General features: G+C 40.4%; 1 protein-coding gene across 4 annotated transcripts in view; it reads right to left on the bottom strand.

Annotated features, from left to right (window-relative positions):
- Window positions 1-23,637, bottom strand: part of UNC5C (unc-5 netrin receptor C) — a 345,827-nt gene that overhangs the window by 115,105 nt on the left and 207,085 nt on the right. The gene's annotated exons all lie outside the window — the stretch shown is intronic.

Genomic DNA, 23,637 nt, shown 5'->3' with positions numbered 1-23,637 from the left:
CAATCGTTGCACATGGACCACCGAAAGAGAGAGGACAATATTCATTTTTTATTAGTTGCATCCTTCCTTTCCTCCATGATCAGAAAAAAGGTACATTTTTAATTTCTCTGAAATCTTACTTGATGAAACGTAATCTGTCTTCAACTACCTTTCTTCTTGTGTTTTCTATAATAATAATAATAAAAAATAACAACAATGTTGATAAAACATTATTTTGTCATTTTTTTTTCAAAACAGCATATTGGTAAACCATTGTACTGCTGCAGGGTGCCAGCAATGCAAGGCATTGCAAACTATGCATTGCTCATCTCCTCTGGAGAGATAAATAATTTAATATTAAAGGAATCAAGCGTAAAAAAACGAACAAGTAGAGATATGTCGGACACAAAAGATATTCTATGGAAAAATAAATGGTAAATGACATGTCCTTTTTGGTTCTTTTCATACATGGTTTAGAGGTTGGTACACCACTTAATATTTTAGGTGTTTGAGATTAACCATCATTATATAGCTTGAGCTGATTTATTTTCTATCTTTCTTTTTTTCTTATTTTTAGTTGTAGAAAATGTTTTATTAATAATTACATTTATAGATTTGTTTGTGACTCTGCTACATTTACACATTACAACTTTCATATTCTATTGAAGCTTTGCATCAATTCACCATATACTAATCCTGTTTATATTGATTTCACATGTGCTTCAGCTGGATATAAAGTCACAATTCTGACAGCATAATTCCTCCTTCGATTTGTTACAGTCCTCATCATATACATTGAATGAGGTATGTAATGATCAGCAAGTAATAAAGGAAATTGTGAATATCAGAAATACAAGAAAGATGGATTTTCACTTTCTGCCAGTGTTTTCAAAGATAAGATGTCAATAGACAGTAAGAGATTGATAGTTCACAACTACAGGATCTAAAGCAACAACGATTGTACACTTTTTAGGCGTCTGCTCAACTGCACATTTACACTGAGCTTACAGATAATCAAATAAGTAGATACATTGTTTGCAGCAGCAGTATAGTGGCCAAAGCTTCATTATGGGCATAAAGTTATTCTGCAGATTGTACAGTAGCTTCAGGTGGTTTTGGGCTCTCGACACTGGGGGAGGGAGGGGGGTGGAAGCCTATACAGCTGTCCTGGACCTTGAGTGTTTGGGGACCCACTCTCCACCCTGCATGTAATTTATTCGCATTGCATCCCTTGAGATGCACAGAGAGGGAAACCCCCTTCCTCTCTGCTGAGCAAGGAATGGGCAGAGCAGAGCAGGGCTGCAGCAGAGACAGGCTAAGAGGGAAGCACCAGATCAGGGGAGAAAGACATGAAAGGGGAGATGTAGAAAAGAAGAGAAAAAACAGAAAATAAAGGAGAAAAGAGGAGAGAGAGAGAGAGAGAGAGAGAGAGAGAGAGAGAGAGAGAGAGAGAGAGAGAGAGAGAGAGAGAACATGATGAGGGAGAAAAGAGAGACATGAGAAGGAAACGAGAGATAAGAGGGGGGAGAAAATAGAGAGAGATGAGGAGGGAGAAAAGAGAGACATGAGGAGGGAGAAGAGAGTGAGAAAGATGTGAAGGGGAAGGAAAATAGAAACCGATGCTGGAAGAAGATAATTATGATAAAGAGAGAATGGACATGAAGTGGAAATTAAGAAAAAGACGCAGGGTAGAGTAAGAGAAACATTTGGGATTAAATATAGAGAATAGCATGAATGGGAAAAGAAGAGAAACGGAGACATAGAGCGGTTAAAAATAGACTGAAAGCATATGTGAGAAAGGAGAGATGGGGAAGAAAGAAAGACTTTGAGAGGGAGGAAAAGAGACATGAGGGGAAATGGAGGAAATATATTAGGGGAGAACAGAGAGAAACAACGACATGAAGTGTAAGAAAAGAATCATACTGGGGGGGGGGAGAGGAGATAGAGACATTCTGGGGAGAGAAAAACATGCAGGGTGGGAAGAGAGAAAGATATGCTGGATGGGAAGAGACAGAAAGATATGCTGGGGGGGGGGCAGATAAAGACATGCTGGGGAGAGGAGAGAGAAAGACATGCTGGGGAGAGGAGAGAGAAAGACATGCTGGGGAGAGGCGAGAGAAATACATGCTGGGGAGAGGAGAAAGACATACTGGGGAGAGGAGAGAGAAAGACATGCTGGGGAGAGGAGAGAGAAATACATGCTGGAAGGGGTGGAGGAGAGAAAAGACATGCTGGGGAGAGGAGAGAGAAAGACATCCTGGGGAGAGGAGAGAGAAAGACATGCTGGGGAGAGGAGAGAGAAATACATGCTGGGGAGAGGAGAGAGAAATACATGCTGGAAGGGGTGTAGGAGAGAGAAAGACATGCTGGGTGGGAAAAGAGAGAAAGACATGCTGGGTGGGAAAAGAGAGAAAGACATGCTGGGTGGGAAAAGAGAGAAAGACATGCCGGGGGGGGGGGGGGAAGAGGAGAGAGAAAGACAGGCGGGGGGAAGAAGAGAGAAAGACATGCTGGGGAAAAAAAGAAACATGAATTTGAAACAATTACATGAAGATGAAAATAAGAGGAGTCATCAAGGGGGGGGGAGAGAAAAGAGAGAAAGACATTTGAGGTAAGAGATAAGAGGGATAAGAAATTGAGAAATGCATTAGGGGACAAAAGAAGAAAAATAAATTGAGGGAGGAAAAGAGTGAGAGATATTAAAGGGGAAAGAAGATAAATAAATGAGGAGGGGACAACCGAGAGCAAAACAAGGGGAAAAGATGAAATGACATGAAGGGTGTGAGAGAAACACTACAGTCAAAGGAGAGAGAAAGTAATAAGGAGGGAGGGGGGAGATAAAGAGACACGACTGGGCAAAGTAGACTGAAATATAATGATGTCATAACTGTCGGCGAGCAACAAGGCCCAATTCTTCAAATTTGTCCTGGGCCCAAAAAATTCTGTTGGCGGACCTGTGTGTCACTAAAGAAAATGTACATGATTACAAGAAATAATGGACCTTTATTACCTATACACAGGTCTGTACAATATACATGTATATAGACAGAAAGGGGGAGATGTTATCCTTTTAAAGGGGCAATCCAAGCATGCACATTTGTTTTGCAATTTTGTTATTTTTAAGATAGGATGGAAGCAGGGGGTCTTTGGAGCTGAATCCCATTGATCTCAGCTCCTGTGATCATCAGGTTTGGCTTCCTATTGCCCCACATGACGTGGGAGCTGTAAACTTTGCAGAGATATCAGCACCCCCTTTTGTAGGTCTGTATCTCGGGAAGCAGGAGGTCACCGGAGCTGAAACAATGGGGTACAGTTTTCAAAAGTGTTAAAAAAAAATATTAAATTAAAAAAAGGGCTTGAATTGCTCCTTTAATCCCTTTTCTTTTAAAAGGAAGTTGGACCGTAGGTTTGAACATGGAAAAAGTAACAGTATCCTCTAGTACCAACCATACTTCAACTTTATGGAACACTTATGTGCAGGAAATTGAATAGTAACTGAATAATAACCATGGCAGATACAAATGTGGAAGATTGCCTTTATATGTACGATCATGTAATGTTATATACTGTAATCGTATATACTGAAAGCATTCCGACATAGAACACATCAATGCAGTAAAGTCTTTTTAATGATGATGTTGGGTCAAGCCCGAGCGGTTTACTCTGCCTCTTTGATGCTCGCATTATGTCTTAATTTATATCTCGACTACAATGCAGTAAAATGTGTTTCTGTGCATTGCTAGGAAATGTATTTGTACCATCTCAAGATCAATGAAGAGCCACATGCACATGTATGTAGCCTGCATATCTGCTCGACATTCAGTAGATAAAGAAGACAAGTCTGTCTACTAAGGTAACAATACTATCATTATTATTACCAATTATTCCTGCAATTAGAAGGAAACTCCTTTAAAGCATTACACCAGTGCAGCAAAATAACCAAAAGGGCTACTAATAACCCTAACAAGATAAGGCTAATACTCCCAAGATAAGACACCTTAGGAATGGTGTACAAATGATCACTGGTAATAGGCTTGTGTGTAATATTATTTTCTTATTATACCTTCACCTGAAAAAGTCAGCATCAGCAATAGATCAATATAATTATGCATTGCACCTACACATGACGCAACATAGGTAAAACTGATGCCTATGAAACAAGAAGGGCTGAGCTGGAGCCCTTGTAAACATTTTTTTTAATGGAAATTGAATGCAAAGCTGTCAGTTTGGGACTAATCATAATCAAATATGCAATTCAGATCTCCTATATTTTGAGGTTTGCACTCATCAGATCGTCTACTGTGATACATTGTAATGCATGAAATCTATAGTAGATTTTAATTAGATGCACATTAAAAAAAGGAAAAAATTAAAAGCAGCGTTTTTCAAAAACAAATAGAAACAGGTATTTTTGACAAAGGCATCTGTAGTAAAAGGCTAGAAACATTAACTGCAATTATAATGAAACAGTTCCTCTCGAGGCAAGACAGTTTGAGGGTCTCATACTGCTTTATTTGTTTCTATTCATCTGCTTTAACAAAACGATATTTTACTGGAATGAATGGCTGTGGTAGGCTGATCCTTCTTTGAAGGTACAGTACACATTCCGGAACGCTCTCGGCTTTTACCATACAGCAGGAGATCATTACTTTAAAATAATGTTTTGTGTGAGTCACAATATTTCTTACATACAGTATATTTTTCTGCATAGTGTTTTTATTGCACACAGTGATCATTCCTTTACAAATGCAAAAAAATGTCCAATTATGACTAATCTCTCAAACATATTGGTGTCCCGGGTGTTCTTGCAATCATGCCAATTATGTCTTCTTTCCCCCCTTTTGGAATCCTGTTGCTTTGGACGGTTTCTCCTTGGTGCAATAAATTCAGCCTCTGAATATTATCATCATTCAACAACTCAACCATTTCCCTGCTCTGCAGGCCTTTGGCCGTGTAAGTTTGAACCTTTTGAATGCCCCATCAAGTAGCCACTATGCAATGAGGTCTGGCACTTCAGGCGCCCCATGATGTAGTGGCTAGGTGAAGGACTTTCTGCTCCTTTTCTAGGGGTGACCACGTTTGGAGCTACTTTGGAGCGCTCACTGAAATCTAGCCAGCAGAGCACCGGTAGAAGGGTATTCCTTCTCGTTATCAGTGATGTCGCGATCAGGCGAGGAGAGGTCACGTGACCATGATGTGCCTGAGTGGCTGAGGCACAAAGGGTTGAAGTATAATCTGTTGTCCATTAAGGTCTCTGCTCTATTGCCAATGTTCTGGAAGAAATGAAATGGCTACTGGATTAGGTTCTTCAAATGGTCACCAAAGTACAACTTTCAATGTAGATAGTCATACAAAGGAGTCCAATAATCAAATGTACAGTTAAACAAACACCCTCACATTTCCCAGAAACTGCTAGCAATATACCTGTATTGAATTAACCACTCCAGCTAGTAATGTTTGACAAAATAGAAAAACCACTGGTCCTAACAAAGAAACCATACCATGTTATACATAGCAATTATTTCCGTGCTACAGCTCTCCTATACTTCCATCTTCAATAATGGTTTGCAATTGCATGTTAGTGATGTTATCTTGGTGGTCTGGCCCAGATATTTTGGTATACTGTAGAAATATACCATGCCTAGGGAATAGCCATTGACCAGAACCCAGCGTGTGTTGATGTTGCATGCGCTATATATATCAGGGTTGAAATATTTTACTGTAAATAATATTTCTTTAGATGCTGTTCTGCTCAGCTATGTGCTGCTAGGTTTATTATTACATATTATGCATTGTTTCTTGTTTGCCTAAAATGAATTCCAGTCCCTTTTGGAAAAAAAACAACTACATAACTGCCAGTGTTATATTGTAAAATATAGTATCCATTACACTTGTTTGGACTACACGGCAAATTCTCTCGAAATGGAATTCACTGAAGAATGCTTCAACTTCAATTTAAAATGAATGGTTGCAAATGTAATTTTATTTGCATCCGCTTGCTATCACTCGGAGAGATTATGATGCATTGCAGCACGGGTTGCTCCAGTTAACTGTGTGCTACATTTATGCCTCGTTTCACATTGAGAATTAAAAAACCTTTTTACAGTATTTGATCAAATTAGGGGTGCAGGTGCTTTTAAGGCAGGTGGTGTTAAAGTTATTAGCAGCTTCTGTGTTGTGCTGTTTATAGTACAGTAGGCTCGGGAGGGGCTTTGAGGTTTAGATGAGGTTTGTGACGAGGGTTATACAGTATTCCTGTGGATTTTGCTTCAAAGTGACTTCAATAAGTGGTCATGAAATAATCTATATCAAATGTAATAGCGAAAAAATGAAGGGGAAAAAAAATGCCGTGCTCGTTTTGTGTATGCGTACTGCATGAAAGCTATGCGGTGTTTACTAGCAGTAATCAAAACCACTTATTGAGATGAGGAATAGCCCACAGTTTCTGATACAAATTGTGTTCAAGCAGCAATATTTAAGGTAGTTAACTTGGCCTAAATTGGAAGATGAAGTCTCCCAGAGCAGTTTAAGGTCAGGGAGTCCAATCATTAAGAAGGTATTGATTTTGATTAGACGTTTTTTTTTTTTTTTTTTTCCGTTTCAATCTGCATAAAATGTTTTGGACCAACAAAAGGTGGATGCAACATGTCGTAGCAATATTCTCTACATTCATTCATGCAAACAGATTTATCAAGGAATACAAATCACATTGATTTTAATTGAGAGATGTTTTCCTTCAAACACCAGGTGGCTTTTTTTGCCCGAGTCTTGCAGCAAGTAGACATAAAAAAAAAATCCTATATATTTTTTTGAAATAAATCAGTTTTGCAGTATTAGATAATATTGTCTGCATTTTGTTTCCTAATGCCATTTTTATGATAATTATAATGAACTGATCATCCGTTGATTGCTACAGAAAGTCATATTCTTCCTCTTTGAGAAAGGCCCGTTGCGGCTGAAACGCGTTAGAGTTGCGGGGGGTGCCTCCCTCTCTCTCTTTTTAACTTCCATGTTATAATTAAGAAGATTTTTTCACAGCACAGTCCAGCCTTGTTCACTTGCTGCGCGGCCGTGACCGCTGTCTTTCCTCCCCGGTGAGGTTATTTTGCCTTCCTCTTTTGAATCAGGATCTGACAGACACTATTGTGATCTTTGCCCTTTGACAACAAAGTAGCACAAAGATCTGCTGCTGTGTTCCAAACAGCAGACTGTCTATGGCTCTGAAAGCTGTAACAGTGTGTTACACTTAGTAATATAATGTTACATATCAGCTGCATTTCACGAACTGCAGTACAGAGTGAGGCTGCGGTCAGGGTGCCTTCTCCCGTGCGGAGGCGCGCTGAGGCTGAGGGAAAGCGGGTGCTTTCCCTGGCCTTGGTTAGCGCGCCATCCGGGGGCGGGCCAGTGACGTCACGGAGCTGGTTCGCTCTCATCGGCCCTGTGCTCCAGCGAGCGCCAAATCTAAAACATTTCTAAGACACACGCTTGCGCACGCTTGCCCCTGCTAAAGCCGCTCTCATTGCGGCTGCAGGGGCTCAGTGCTGAGCTTGAGCGCGCCTCAGCACGGGTCAGTGCATAACCGCTGACCCTGGACGCAGCCTTAGAAGTCGGCCTAGGTAAGAATGTAGAATTATATATCGTCGCATGCTTTACATATAGAAAGAAGAAAAAAAAGAAGGAATAAGGGGGAATGTATTATTGTTGCTTTAATGAGTAACCCGCAAAGTCACCACAAATAAGTTACAGAGTTGTACTCCTATTGTATCTGTAAGGCATTTTTGTCAACTTTTTTTTTTTAAATTCAGAGCGATTGGACATACAGTATTTAGTGACGCAGGTTTTTTTTAGCACTGCTAAAATACCAAGCTATCAAGATAGAATCTCTACCATAGCTTAAGAGGGTTGAGGTTCAACAAAGACTGCTGAAAATCAACATGCATTATGAATCGGTATTCTCAAACTACTGTAGTAAAAGGATTAATTTGAGACATTCATATTACAGCTTCCATTAACAGTCATAATGCATGCCACGGGGTCAGATAATTATCAACCCTTCAGGGAATGTTGTTTCCTTTTCAATGTTAGGCCTTTTCTTGCTTTGCCACAGTCCTGAAGCAACTGCAAGCTTTTGTTGGCCCATGCCCTGTGAGGTAACTCTCACGCTGCCGGGTGCTAGAACACAGTCCTAGGCCCCTATCATCATTGCACTGCTCCCTTTATGGCACTATCCTACACATATACATCATTACCCCAGTCCTGACATAAACAGACCCTGGCAGACGCTCCCCTCCTCCCTCTGCAGGCATGGATCTCCTGCTCTGGAGGCGACACACCCATGTGAAGTCCAGTCTCGGACTCCAGAGTAGGGGTACTCTCCCAACCCCCTTTTTTTTAGGTTATTTATTTGTAATCATATTTGTATATATACTTTCCCGTAAATAAAGGAATTGCTAATACCTACTGTTTAGATGTGTACTGTACATGTTTTTAAATGAATAATTTTTTCTTGCACATGATTTAATTCCAACCCCCCCCCCCCCCCCCCACTATATTCATTGGGGCACTTTTGGTTTCTAACCAGTTTTAACTGCATAAAATCACATACAGTGATTCTTAATTTTAACCCTTTAGGCACTGTGTACAGGTCACGCATCCCATACTGTTGGCTACACTGCTGTTTTGTTTCCTCTTCTCTCTATGCAGTGGAAGAAATAGAAATACAAAAGACATTAAACATCGGTAGTGTAGAGCCTGCTGAGGGGTCATACCTTGACATGGTTGAAGCCCTGAAATGTTTTGGTCGAAGGATTTAACTGAATGACCCATATTTACAAGAAGAAAAAAACAGATAGTGAAGTTTTGAACTAAATAATTTGTCATATTGGATGTAGCATTGCGACCTTTTTGTCTATTGTTATGACGCAAATGCAGATGCAAACAGAGTTGTTCTTGAGCCAAGTAATATTAGGCTTTTTTGTGCCAAACAATCTCCATGAATGTATGTGCCCATTATAAGAACCCATCTTCTCTACAGAAGTGCTGCGAGCACTGCAAACAGAACATACTGTATATCCACACTACAAATATCTGTCATATTTTCTTTAAATTAGTACACTTCCCTTACTGTCTGAAACTCAGTCAGTGGTTCCCAATTCAAATACAACTGTTGGCACAGCTAAATCCTATGCAGTGGTAATCCACATACCCATGTCTTCTAAGATTCAGGTTTCTTTTGGTGAGAGAGTAACAGAGAAACAAGTACACGACTCTGATCAAATGTATTTTGTTATACAGTAGATATAAACAAAGGTATAGATACCTCAATATATCTGTGAAAAGATGCTGGTGTGGGTGAAACCACTGGGTTCTTGATGCAAAAAAAGTCACCTCACAGTTGTCCTTCATTTCATTGTGTCATTATAGTATGAAGGTTTGCGTGTCTAAACTAGAGATGGACGAGCCTGTCAAGTATCCAATCCGCGGAGTTTCACGGTCTTTTTAGGTCAAATCCGATCCGCACGCTGAAATACGACATCCTCTCTAGCCGCTCAGATTCTTTAGATGCGGATTCAGTTTGCAGGTTCGGATTCCAAATCCGTCAGACGGATTTTCAGTAATAGGAGAAAAATAAAAAAAAATGAAGCTGGCTTTTTAAGACTAAGCCATAGCTCAAAGGAACTGGCCAATCCGTGTTGGATTTGGATTTAGGCAGAAAATTCGCCCATCTCTAGCCCAAACCATGCTCAGGTATAAAATACTATGTTTATATCTGCTAACAAAATGCTGTAGGGGTATGTTTATCAAGGGTCAATAATAGTTGCTATGAAGACCAACTTGATTCATTTTGCGAATAATAATCTCAGTGTTTTCTTAACAAAGATGTGTCACGTTCATAGGTTTTGCATCTTAAAAATGTATGTCAGTTCTCTAGAAAAAAAAGTTAGATCAAGTTCCAACCTCCAGTCTTTGATAAAAGACATATTGTTTTGTTTTTTCTAGCATACAGAAACATGAAAGTACATTTAGGCAGTGTGATAAACTCTTGTACTAATCTCTCATGCTACATTTTTATTACAAATAATGGATACTATTTTACTAGTCCTTGTTATTCCAAGCTTCTGAAGCCTGTTCAGGTTACAGTGAGACAAAACTTCTGTTGTCAGTGAGTAATTTATCCCGGTAGAACTTTAAACTGTGTTAGGAGTGCATTAGCTACATTTTGGAGGAAATAATGATATCTACCAGCCAAGCTTGGCATGAAAACAAAAAAAGCCTTCATAAAATGATAAGCATCTCACTACTAAACTTGGCGGCCAGCTTTAAGGCAACGTGAACTGCAGTCTAGAATGTGACATTCTCAGCTAATGCTTTTTCTAGCAAACTGCCTTTTGTACAACCACGCAGGCAGATCATACACAGGACTACACGTCACATGGCTGCCGTAATGAAAACACGTTTATTGGGGGGAAAGCACAGTTTGCTAAACTCTTTGGGGAAAAAAAAAACAAGATTTCTAATTATGTTTGAAAAACAGTAGAAACAGTACACGTGCTATTTGTGCAAAGCCGACAACACATACTCAAAGTAGCAATCCCCCCCTGCTGGTATATTTACAGGATGGGAGCCAGCAGGTCCATCTGGAACTGAATAGTATTACATTTAGCTTCAGGGACCCTCCAATTCCTGAGATAATTACCGGTCAAGATACCGTTGTCTACCCCGTGAAGATAGAATGTTTTCAATCCTAAATATTAATTATGCTATATTCATATATATTCAGCATGTAACTGGTTAATTTAGTATTAAGTTGTTAGAATTATATTGAAGATAGGTTTTATCTTATCATTGCAGCTAATTAGCGAGACATGCAGATGTGGAAATGTTTGTCAGCTAAGGCCTCGGCCATGCTTCCTGCTGGCGTGCTGAGGCGCAGGGAAAGCGGATGCTTACCGCACGCGCTGTCAGCGTGCTGTCTGGGGGCGGGCGCATCACTGGCCGGGGGCGGGCCAGTGACGTCACGGAGCTGGTTTGCCCTCATTGGGCGAACCGCTCACGTGACCGGCCTGTCGCGCCGGCAAGCGGGGGAATTTTAAATTCCCCTAAGACCTGCGCTTCCGCACGCTTGCGGAAGTGCAGGTGAGCCCCTACTAAAGCCGCTCTAATTGCGGCAGGAGGGGCTCAGTGCTGAGCAAGGAACATGGCCGAGGCCTAAGGGCTGTTATATAGTGGTCCCTGCCTGCTCTCCTCTCTGCGCGCACCCCCTTACATTGGTTCCCGACATCTGGGCATCATGACGTCACATTGCCATAGCAACGCGACGTTCAATGACCCCGCAGTGTCCCAAAAGCCGGCTGAACCGAGGTAAGTGAGGTTTACAGAGGCCTTCGCCGCTTCCCCAGCATTTAAGTGCCTTTGGGAAACGAGCGGGGCCTCTGTAAACCCCGCGCCCCCAAGTTTGCGCACCACTGGATTAGGACATAGAATTAACTCTGGTTACTTTGTGACAGAACAAAGAGTTTCTTCTATGTCACAGTAAATATTGCTAAATGAAGAAACAGGCTTCTAAAATTGATAATTAACCAAGAGCATTTTGAGCTGACAGCGAGGAAAACAGTTATTCCTATGTTTAGACTGAGAGAAAAGTATAAAGATTGTATTTGAATTTATGGAATTCAGAATCACTTTACCACCAAGCAAAGAACAAGCTAGGATTATCCACTCTATAACTATATGCCTGACTGATGAAACCTGATGACTGAAATTATGCTGTGAAAGATGTATTCTATTTTGTCCCTGATTAAATTAAGAAAAGAACCGTGCCGTGGACTATTTGATATATATTGAATTTAATGAAGAAAATCTTCATTTGGCGAACCAGTAAAGTCCAGAAAGACTCTAATCTTCTTTACCCCGCACACAAGGATGATATAATCAGAATTTGTCCAAAGTAATATTTTTTACTGGTATTCAAAGATAATGCAATTAAAGTTGGCCCAAAGTAGTGTATAAACTAATAGGGACTGAAGAAATATGTAATGCAACACACAAAAATCAGAGCAACAAAACAAAGTGCAAAAAGGGGAAATAAACAAACATGTAAGGGAATAAAAAACAAAGAAAAAAAATGAGGAAAATACACAAAGTGTAAAAGGGGGTCAACGTAAACTTTTCAGGGCAATCAACCTGAAAATGTCCCACCCCCAGCCCCTCAGTTTGTGCACCCCTGCTTTACCCTACAATGAGCAGCCACTTTTACCTTCTTGTTTCAACATTGTTCCTCATACCCTCTATATTGTAAACTCTGGGCCCTCATTACCTCCTTGTATCTGTTTGTAGATGTTTGTCCTCACTTCTATGTAACCGTTTATGTTTTTGTAATATACATAACTCTGTACCCATTGTACCACGCTGCGCAATATGTTGGCGCTTCACAAATAAATGACCATAATAATTTGAACAGCGTACTCATTGAACAGATAAATCTAGAAAATGTAGTTATTACATTAAAAAAAAAAAGAGTGTGTGCCGAGCATGTGCATTGTAAATTAAACTTCTTTGTGTGTTCTCACTGAAATTGCAATTATATTCTCAAAAGTCTTTAATTAAGTCAAAAACATCAAAATCAAAATACAATTTCACTGTTATAACACAAATAAGTTTGACTTACAACGTGCGTGCTCGGCACACAACCCCATATTTTTTTCCTCTCTCTCTCTCTACCGCCACACACTTCCCCTTTTTTATTTTCTTCCCCCTCCCTCTCCCGCATTCTCTCTCCCAATCCCACCCCTCAGCAGTCTCTCTCACTCCCCCCATGTCTCTCTCATGCCCTCCTGTCTCGCTCACTCCCCACAATTCTCTCACCTCCCCCTCTCCCATCCCCTACTCTTACTCCCCTTCTGCCCCCAAATCGCACTCTCCCCCTTTCCCCACAAAGTAATTTACCCCCCTCTCAAAGTGTGAGTCCCCCCTCCAGTGTCTCTCACCCCCCACTTTCAAATCTCTTTCACTCACTTCCTCTCCACAATTATCTCTTACTCACCCCCCTTTCGCAAGTGTCTTCACCTCCCCACTATCCGCAAGTGTCTCTCATTCCCCCAATTGCAAGCTGTGCGCTGGCCGTTTCTGCGCATGTACGATGAGCCACGGCTTTCGTTCATGCGCATTCAGCAGTGAATGCGCAGATGGCGCTGGCTGTTTCAGTGCATGCGCAAGCCATTCTGTATCTGTGCATGCGCAGGTGGTGTGAAAGTTTCTGTGCATGTGCGAAAGAAACAGCAACCTTCTGCACATGCGCAACAGATACTTAGAATGTGTGCGCATGCGCAGATAGTACAGAACGCTTCTGTGTAAGCTTGGCCGTCGCTGGACACTCCTGCTCGGTGCTCCTGCACATGCGCATTTACTGACTTCCATTTCATTTTTTGTCCCCATGAAGGAGATTTGAACCTATGACATTTTTGTAGGTGCCAGTGCTAAAAAGAAGCAACATTGCAAATATATTGTTGCAGGTTGAAGATTCGTGTTTTTGCTGGTGTTCTTTATGTTTGTGTATTGCAAGATTTATTGCTCACATTTTTTGCAGAAAAGTATAAGATGGTGTCAATGTACAGAAGTCCGTCCCCAAAACTGGTTCAGCATAGGAGGTCAGCTACAGTCCAATTCCAATATTATCCCTCTCATCCTCTGAAAAAATGCCTCAAAATCCGCCTCCAAAGCAGATGAAGACTTTAAGCATTACACAACTCTATAAAGAGAAGGATTCAAGTATAGTTCAGCATTTATGATAAGCTTGTTTGTTCTGGATCAAACTGGTTTAGTATAATATTCATATACAGTACATGTGTAAAAAGATTTATTTCACTTGACTAGAGAGATTATTTCCAATCTTCTCTATGTTCAAGCTGCGGTTCAAAAGGCAATAGTGAGCAAAACAGTAGGCAATTAACCATTTAAACAGTAACCAACAGTATATACAGTTCAATATACTACTAAGACAGCGTACGCTACGCTTTCCAGACAAACTTTGCAGATGGAAACGTCCGTTAACACCCATGGTAATTTCTGTGGTACATTGCCCCCATTGGCAGTATTACAGTTTAATGAATAACCCCCTTAGATGGCGCTATTCAAACGTATTGGTTGTATATTATTTTGCCCAAGACAACGAAGTGCCTTTATCCAAGGCGGTGTCATACAATAAAAAATGAGAATTTTGAACAAGCTGCATCTTCGCAGTAATGTTTCCAGTTCTTTCCCCCTTCCCAATGCACAATGTAATCACTTTGAAAATCACTCGCTGATCTTTTACACTTCTATACTGGCTGCAGGTGCTCCGGGATGACTCGTCTCATTGAGCACTTGATTTTAAAATGATATAAGAGTCTATGTGACTGCTAACACATTTTTATAGTATATCACCGGAGTACAATGAAACCTATTTTATGTGGTATTCGTACAGCCAAAGCATTTTTTATTTGCAATGTGTTTGGTTAAAGATCTGCAAGCTGTGTTTTCTTTACTCTTTATTACAGAAATGTTATATTTACATTTAGCTTACGTTATTTTATCTCAAATGTATCTTGAACACTTTTCAAAAGTTAAAAAAAAAAACAACGATTATTTGTTAGGATAGGAAATGTTTAACTCTAGATCAGTGTTTCCCAATTCCAGTCGTCGGGGAACCCCAACAGGTCAGGTCTTAAGGATATCCCTGCTCCAGCACAGGTGGGTCAATCAGCGGCTCAGTCATTTTGACTGAGCCACCTGTGCTGGAGCAGGGATATCCTTAAGACCTGACCTGTTGGGGTTCCCTGAGGACTGGAGTTGGGAAACACTGCTCTAGATAAATCTGTACACACAGCACTTTTGTTAAAGTGGGACCTGCCCGTTAGTTCTGTTCAGTAAAACTGCGCTGCAAACTTCAGGGTGTTTTTCTTGAGCTGATGTAATTAAACAGCAAATTCTTTTGTTTCAGCCAGAATGATTCCTGCACTTTGTATTCCAGTTCATAAGCAGTGACATTAACCAGCATTCTACCCAGACAGGCATCCCATTCTACAGCTGAGTGGATTGGAGAAGTAGCATTTTGGTTTCCATATGTCACAAAAAAGTAGTGAGAATGCAAGATTGCCCTTCAGCACATTGCTTATAAACTTCCAAATGTCACATTGTCTAAAAAATACCGACGTGTGTCATTTTTAAATCTAGGTGATTGAACGGTCTCATTTATATTGCAATGCAGTGATTAGGCATTGATGCCAATATCTTATCACAATTTAATGAGGTATACTCCAAGTTACTTTCAGGATCTTTATTACCTGCATTAATTTAACAATGTATACATAAGTAGTCTTTTTTGGAATTCTTATTGTATATCTTAAATGTTACTACACCAGTAAAGAAACAATTCAAGTCCATTAAAACCAATGGTACTGAACCTCTTGCATTATAGCTAGCTATCTTTTCTAAACAGCCTTTCTATAATCTGGGGACAGGTATAACCTCTACTTTTCAGTTATTCTCTGACAAAAAATATTAATGTGCTGTTTACAGTTTGTTTGAAGGCCCAATTTGGGAGAAGATATTAAACATTATTCAAAAACTCAAGCAAGTTAGCACAGCTGTTTAATGGCTGTCATTCCACCCCAGTATAGCATCAGCATGTATGTTTCGTGTGGAACTCCACCATTAAATATTCATTATCAGTATGTGCTCTATTTTCAGCTAGTCACCTTGTGCGTGGTCACCATATTTTGACACTGCAGTATATACGCACATTGCAGGAGCAACTAATGTTATTTTTTTAGTTAAAAGGTACAACCCTGCTTTGAGCTACAAGAGACACCAATTACAAGAAATACCTTGTTTTCTAAAAAAAAATCTCATAACCTACTGACCCACACAATTTATTGGCTTTCTATTCGAAGCAAGCGCAGTCACAAGATCACACTGAAATAAGGGCATCATCTGACACTCTTCTGTCATGTTGTCTGGTCCCTGACGACAGGGTTTTCTCCCACGGAGAAATGTTCAAGGAAGATTAAGAAGAACCTGTGGGAACGTGAAGGGATGCAAGGAAAACATTTTTGTACCTTTAACATTAGCTCTGAATAAACCTTTTATGCTGTATACTGATCTATTAAGATTTAATGTGTGTGACACATGCCTGAACACTTTGTTGTCCGCACCTCGTCCGCGGAATAAATATTTGTGCGATTGTTTATGTTATTGCAGTTTATCACATGGCCGGCAGGTGGCACACTGAATACCTTTGCCTAGGATACTCGGTAGCCGTAAGGGAGCCCCAAGTATATGTGCTCTTGAATGACACAGTACGAACGCCACAGTACGAACGCCACAGGTGACTCAATACAAGATACAGTGTATACATGTCTCGCTTTAAACACTGCTTAAACACTGCCTTTCTGTGTATAATGACCTCGCACTTCTCTACTGTAGCAGATTCACACTTTACTCAAATCACTCTGCATTAACCAAAATGTGCCTCAGTCCGTTTGTATATAGCATGGAACATGGTACTTTCTAAACCTGCCACCAGTTATACTTCTATGATTTATTCTGCCATTCAAGACAGTACAGATAAGAGGGCAACTCTCTCTGACATCTATGATTATATCGCTACGAAGTACCCATTCTGCGGGGGGGGGGGAAGTCTGAAAGAATTCAATGACAAAACGAAATCATTAATGATTGCTTTATTAGAATAATGCACCCCTAATAATAGCTTTATTAGATTAGTGTGGCCCTAATAATAGCTTTACTAGAATAGTGCACCCCTAATGATTGCTTTATTAGAACACTGTGCCCCTAATGATTGCTTTATTAGAATAGTATACACCTAATAATTGCTTTATTAGAATAGTACACCCTAATAATTGCTTTATTAGAATTGTGCGTCCCTAATGATTGCTTCATTAGAATAGTGCACCCCTAATTATTGCTTTATTAGAATAACGTGCCTCGCAAGTCATTTGTGATCGCCTCTCAAAACAGAAATATTTGCCGTGGATTTAGCCACAGCTCCTTGTGCCCACATCTGTACACCAGCCCACATATGAGAGCTTCTTTCGGGAAGATGTGGGAGGAAAATGCTCAAGATAAACGTCCATTGACGTGTACTGGGATGGAAATCTTAAGGTAAATGAGGGAATCTTACTAATAAGGGGGAGTTCTCCAGTAAAGTTCGACCTTGGGCAAGTCACGTTATCTCCCTGTGCCACAGGCACCAAAATATAATATTACATTCTATGAGGCAGGGACTGTGTCTGTAAAAATTCTATGTACAGCACGGAGTACACTAGTCACTGCCCTACCAAAAAAAAAACATTATTATTATACCGTATTGTACGTATTGTACATTTTAGGGAAAAAACATCTTATTGATAAAAAATGTTTATTTTTTAATTAACATTGTGCAGAATAAATGCATTTAATTTTATGTCCTGTGTCTTCCCGATGAGGGAGCTTACAAATGAATTATCTCAGTGTTTATCTTTACTTTATCTGTATGTTCTACTTTAAAAGCTTTATCAGTAGATTAATATTCAGAATACTTAAAATCAGCAGAACTCGGTTTCCCAGTTAATTACCTTGTCGGCTTTAAAATGACATTTCTCATTCAGGATAAAAGTAAAACTTTTCAGGATTGTCCCAATCTTTTTTTTTAAAATATAATTATGCACATAATGATGAGGATGAGCCTGTAAATGCTTTGCATGCTTATTTTAATGTTGAAATAAAATAAATTATACACATTGGATAGTGGTTGTGGGGATTTTTTTTTATTGCAAAGTTTTTTTATTATTATTATTATTATTTGAATGCAAGTCAAGTCTCACACTGTTGAGCTGTAAATCAGATTTCTGCGTTATTATTTGAATTCAGATGACCCTGTTAAAATGTAACAGTTAACCACAACACAGGAAGAAGATGAAAAATTAACAATATTGATCAGGTGAAAAGTAGCTTGCTACAGGCATTCGAAGTGTTAAATAGTTACATAGTTACATAGTTACATAGTAGATGAGGTTGAAAAAAGATGTACGTCCATCAAGTTCAACCTATGCTAAATTTAGACAACAGATACTTTATCCTTTATCTATACTTACATATTGATCCAGAGGAAGGCAAACAACCCCCCCCAGAGTCATATCATCCAATGATGTCTCATAAGGGGAAAAATAAATTCCTTCCTGACTCCAAGAATTGGCAATCGGATTAATCCCTGGATCAACATATTTCCCATGTATACTTATTTGGTATATCCTCGTATACCTTTCCTTTCTAAAAAGATGTTCAACCTTTTTTTGAACAAATCTATTGTATCTGCCATCACAGTCTCCATGGGTAATGAATTCCACATTTTAACTGCCCTTACTGTAAAGAACCCTTTCCTTTGTTGCTGGTGAAATCTCCTTTCTTCCAGTCTTAAGGGATGGCCCCGAGTCCTTTGTACTGCCCGTGGGATGAATAGTTCTTTTGAAAGCTCCTTGTATTGTCTCCGAATATATTTGTATATATAGTTATATCCCCTCTTAGACACCTCTTTTCTAATGTAAATAAATCAAATTTAGCTAGCCTCTCCTGATAAGTTAGATTGTCCATCCCCTTTATTAATTTGGTGGCTCTTCTCTGCACTCTCTCTAGTTCCATAATGTCTTTTCTTAGGATTGATGCCCAAAATTGTACTCCATATTCAAGGTGAGGTCTTACTAATGCTTTGTAAAGGGGCATAATAATGTTTACTTCCCTTCCATCCATTGTCCGTTTGATGCAAGATAAGATCTTGTTTGCCTTTGCAGCTACTGCATGACTTTGAACACTATTGCTAAGCCTGCAGTCTACAAACACTCCTAAATCCTTCTCCATCAAGGATTCCCCCAATTTATCCCCATTTTATTTGTAATTCGCCTTTTTATTCTTGCATCCCAAATGCATAACCTTACATTTATCTGTATTAAACCTCACCTGCCATTTACCTGCCCACGTTTCCAGTATCTCCAAGTCCTTCTGAAGATAAATTACATCTTGCTCTGATTCTATTACCTTACACAATTTAGTATCATCAGCAAAGATGGAGACTTTGCTCTCGATGTCATCCTCAAGGTCATTAATAAACAAGTTAAAAAGCAGGGGTCCCAGTACCGATCCCTGAGGTACTCCACTCACGACTTTAGCCCAACCTGAAAAAGTTCCATTTATGACAACCCTCTGTTGTCTGTCCTTAACCAGTTTTCAATCCAGGTGCATATATTATTACTGAGTCCAATTTGCTTTATTTTGTACACCAACCTCTTGTGTGAAACCGTATCAAAAGCCTTTGCAAAATCTAAGTAGACCACATCAACTGCATTACCCTGGTCTAAATTCCAACTTACCTCCTCAAAGAAACAAATAAGGTTAGTTTGGCAAGATCTATCCTTCATAAATCCATGGTGACTATTACTAATAATTGTATTTTCCATTAGGTATTCCTAATTGTTGATTAGCATAGGCGATTACTTAAAAGAGCAGTCCAAGCGGTATATTTAAAAAAAATAGGTTTGAAGCAGGGTGTCTACCTAGCTGAACCGCATTGATTTCAGTTACGGGGACCCCCTGCTTCCAGAGATACCTCCATAGTGGGTGCCGGTAGCCACTCAAGTGTTCACAGTATGGCAGATTTTCAAAGCTCCCTACAGGCCAATATGAAGCCGTGATATCATCAGGTTTGGCCTATGTGATCAGGGGCTTTAAAAAGACGGAAAACTGCAGTAGCAGCTTCGGCTTAAATATTCTATGTCAGAGGGGCCAATAGGAAGCTGCGATGTCATCCCTTGCAGCTTCCTATTGGCCCACGTTATCAGAACATTTAAAGAGCATACTGGCACCCCTTACGGAGGTATCTCGGGGAACGGGGTCCCCGGAGCTAAAATCTATGCGGTTTAGCTCTAGAGACCCTTTGCTTTAAACCTATTGAGAAAATAAATAAATAAATAAATGCGCCGCTTGATGTTTTACAAAATGGCAAAGTCTTTTGCATTCATGAACAAGTAAATTCCAAAGTCAAAAACAACACCTATGCTAAAGTTCTACAACCAGTTTCCCAAAAGGGGCCAGATCAGAAAATAAAGTAGGAATAGAACGGCCACTGTATTATCGTAACATAATTTAGGATCCTTTTAAGTACTTCTAAATGCTTGCAAAATATTAAAGCATAATCATTTTAAACATATGTACATTACTCTACAAGTGAGTTTTAGTTGCAATTGGCTGTCTGGACAACTGGCTGGGCAATGAAATTAGCAGCAGACAGCCCAGGGGCCACTTTAAGAATCTCTGCGGCCCGCAATTGGCTTGTGCGCCGCATGCTGAACAGCCTTGCTCTATGCAATGTGTAACCAGAGCAGGTGAATACACATTGTTCTGTGTGGCAGTTTGTGCAGCAGAGCTGCAGGGCTTGGTGCAGAACATGCTGTACTGTCTCAGCACTGCTAACGAACCCTTCTAAGGGATGATCTTCACTGATGGAGCAAAGGAGGTTCGCTGGCACAGAATGGTTAATTAAGAAAAAAAAAATTAATATGAAGCTGTAATTTGGGTTTTACTAAGACACAGAGGAGGACGAGTGCCTAAAAGAGAACATCAGTGCTCAGTGTCAGCAATGAGTTATTTGAGCAAACCGGAAACGGAAACTGGTTGTGATGTCTAATGGGTAACCCCATCAGTGCTGGATAGAAATGTGCAAAAATAGTAGAATTTGTTTTCACCTAATAACAACGACCAATTTTGTCAAAACAATTTGCAAGGTCTCCTGTGTTACGTGGTCTTGCTTTTTAAATTTTGTTAAAAATTTGGATTAAGAGGCAGCCGCACGTCAACTCAGCTCCACTGTTACACGAAGTATAAACTTCCACAAAACTGGGGAGAAATACCCCCAAACCAGTAAATTAGAGAATATAGGTCTTGGATCCTCCCCTCATATCTCAACGGATCCACCCGAACACGAGAGACAGGTAACCGCCTGAAAATACTTGTAGCATTTACAAAAAACAAAAAAACAACTCTGAAGGATATTTTTAATGTATTTTAATGTAACATGCATTTTTTGTTTCTATAGCAACCATTTACAAAGTCACATCCCCTTCCTGTTCTGAAACAGGCTATGACACACCACTTTTTGAGCCCTGCCCTCTTTCTAGCAGTGCCCCAATTATATGTGTGACTGCCTGGTCACATGATCTTCCCCACAGAACTTTGCATCTTTGGTCCTCTTCTGATGCACTGACAGCCATTTAGTGAACTCCCAAGCCGAATATTCGCCGATCAATCACAAGAGAACAGATCGATCGGCAACTTAGCCAATTACTTATTGTGTGGATTGTATTGATGCACATATTAAAGAAAAAAAATATTTTAAAAAACAGCAGCTTGGACTGCTGATGTAAAAATAAATAAATATATCGTTATTCAAATTTGTCACAGTTTCAGTGTTTTGCAACACCTTCCTCAGGACAAACTCCCATCAGCAAACACACTTAATATGTAATGTTTGGGGGGCTGACCTCAATCAGCAGCAACTGAGCCCAGCAGAAGGAAGCTCTGCAGAATGTAGTTTGGTCACTGCAGGGAACGCTATTTCAAAGTGTATTGTAGGCTCTAGATCCGCCTAAATGAGATGCAACATGTTGATGATGATGTGAGGTATTAGGTGCTACCTCTGTATTGCCTTCTCATCCAGCATGTCAAATACATTAAAGGATAGCTCTATAAGCTTCTGAGGAATCTAGGTATATTGTCTTTCAGAATGAAAGCTTCCCTGAGGGGCGTCGCTTCAGTGGAAACTGGAAAGGTTATAACTTGGAGACAGGCTTAATAATAAAAAAAGTTAAAAAAAAAAAGGCTTCTTTATTTCAACAACAAAACGTCCAATATGGAGACATCCTGCTCGTTTCTCACCCTTCGGTGATTGTCAATGAGTGGATAATCACTGCCAGAGTCACAATATATCTACTTACAAATTCAATCTAATTAAAAACAGCCGCTCAGTTTAACCCTTGCATTGCTTTCATAAACCTAGCAATGAAAAAGTCTCAGACCACCTGAACACCGTAGAAAATAAACAACATTAAAATCATTTATTTGAAAGCTCATAATACACATACAGCTTGGTAATAGTATTACAAAAACTCATGCAATCATAGAAAAAAATGTATAGATGGTCAGTGTCCAGCTTCCTAAATGGAACTATAAATCACAGAATGATGTTTGTAATGGACCCAGCAGCACTGCTTTCTTTATTCTCTATTTTCTTTAGGAACAATTCAAGCAATATCCTACATGTGTTTTTTTTTTTAATAAATCAGTTCTGTAGTATTAGATAATACTTACAACATTTTTTTTATTCACTCAATGCCATTTTTTATGCGTTTTTGTCAGGGAACACCTGACGAAGTCGGCAAGCGCCGACGAAACGTGTAGAACTGTGATGTCATCGCGCAAGCATGTAGTATGCGTGGTGTTCCGATGCTAACTTGCATGAGAGGTTCAGGCACATACGGATATTCCAGACCATGAGACCTTTTGTATCTGGCAACTATTGCTCTCTCAGACCTGCTAATGCGGATAAGTTTCTTATTACCTGCCCTTCCTGGCAGCACCCACGACAATGGTTCTTCCGTAGCAACCACATCATAAAGTATGGACGACCCTCAGAGAGTAACTAGGCCCTTCTGAATATCGTACCACCTTTTCCTTAATTCTTCTAGGCGTTCTTCATCTGAGTACTCCCCCTCATCCAACCAGTGGTCAACTATTTCACTCATTATTAATATGAATTGCGTACGATCCAACCAGGCCTCATACCCCTCAAACATAGGAGCCCACCATCTGGTTTCTTTCTCCACTGCCTGCTCTTTCACTGTAACTGTCATCTCACTTTCCTCCGGTTCTCCCCCAGAAGACACTCCTGATGTCCCTGTGGACCTAGGGGCTGACCCTAAACGCTTCGGTCTGCATCTTACATTGGCATTGGAATCAGTCGAATTCGTTTTGGATGACACCCCAGATGCAATCATTTCCCTCCCTGATCTTTAATCGGAAGTAAAACAAATCCCCCCAGTCCAGATTTGACCCAGTCCGTTCCTCGGAGGTATCCCGTGACTCCCCAGACAACCCTTGGCTCGATAGGGACCCGGATGAGGAGGTGACAGGGACAGGGGTTTGGGCCATGGGCGATGGCAAAACTAAAGGGGACTTGTGCTGGCGAAGCAGCATCACTACCCGCAATTTGACAATACCTCGACCGGTACCAGCGCTGAGTGGATCAGGCTCACCCGTCTCCTGGTTCCCAGGCTTCCGCAGGGCCTGCCAGCTCTTGCTCTTCTCTCCTCCAGACGACCTAGTACAGCACGGCGGTCACGAGGACGTGGCCATCTTCCAACCGGTTCTGCTGTGCCCGCCAGAAGTGACATCATCAATCTCGCGGGACTCAGCGTCGCCATCTTTGGTTGGGTTCCCCACCGGAACCTCTTCCTCCAGAACGACATCCGCCGCCGGAAGTGATGGTTCCTGCTGCTGCTCCGCTCGGGCCTTGGCTAGGCCTTCCATCGCCGTCACCTCCACCGGAGCCTGTGGGGGGTAAGAAGGTGTCTCACC

The sequence above is a fragment of the Ascaphus truei genome, chromosome 1, assembly GCF_040206685.1.
Source record: "Ascaphus truei isolate aAscTru1 chromosome 1, aAscTru1.hap1, whole genome shotgun sequence".
Lineage (NCBI taxonomy): Eukaryota > Metazoa > Chordata > Amphibia > Anura > Ascaphidae > Ascaphus > Ascaphus truei.
The sequence above is the reverse complement of the archived record's forward strand: the minus strand, read 5'-3'. Positions and strand labels throughout refer to the sequence as shown.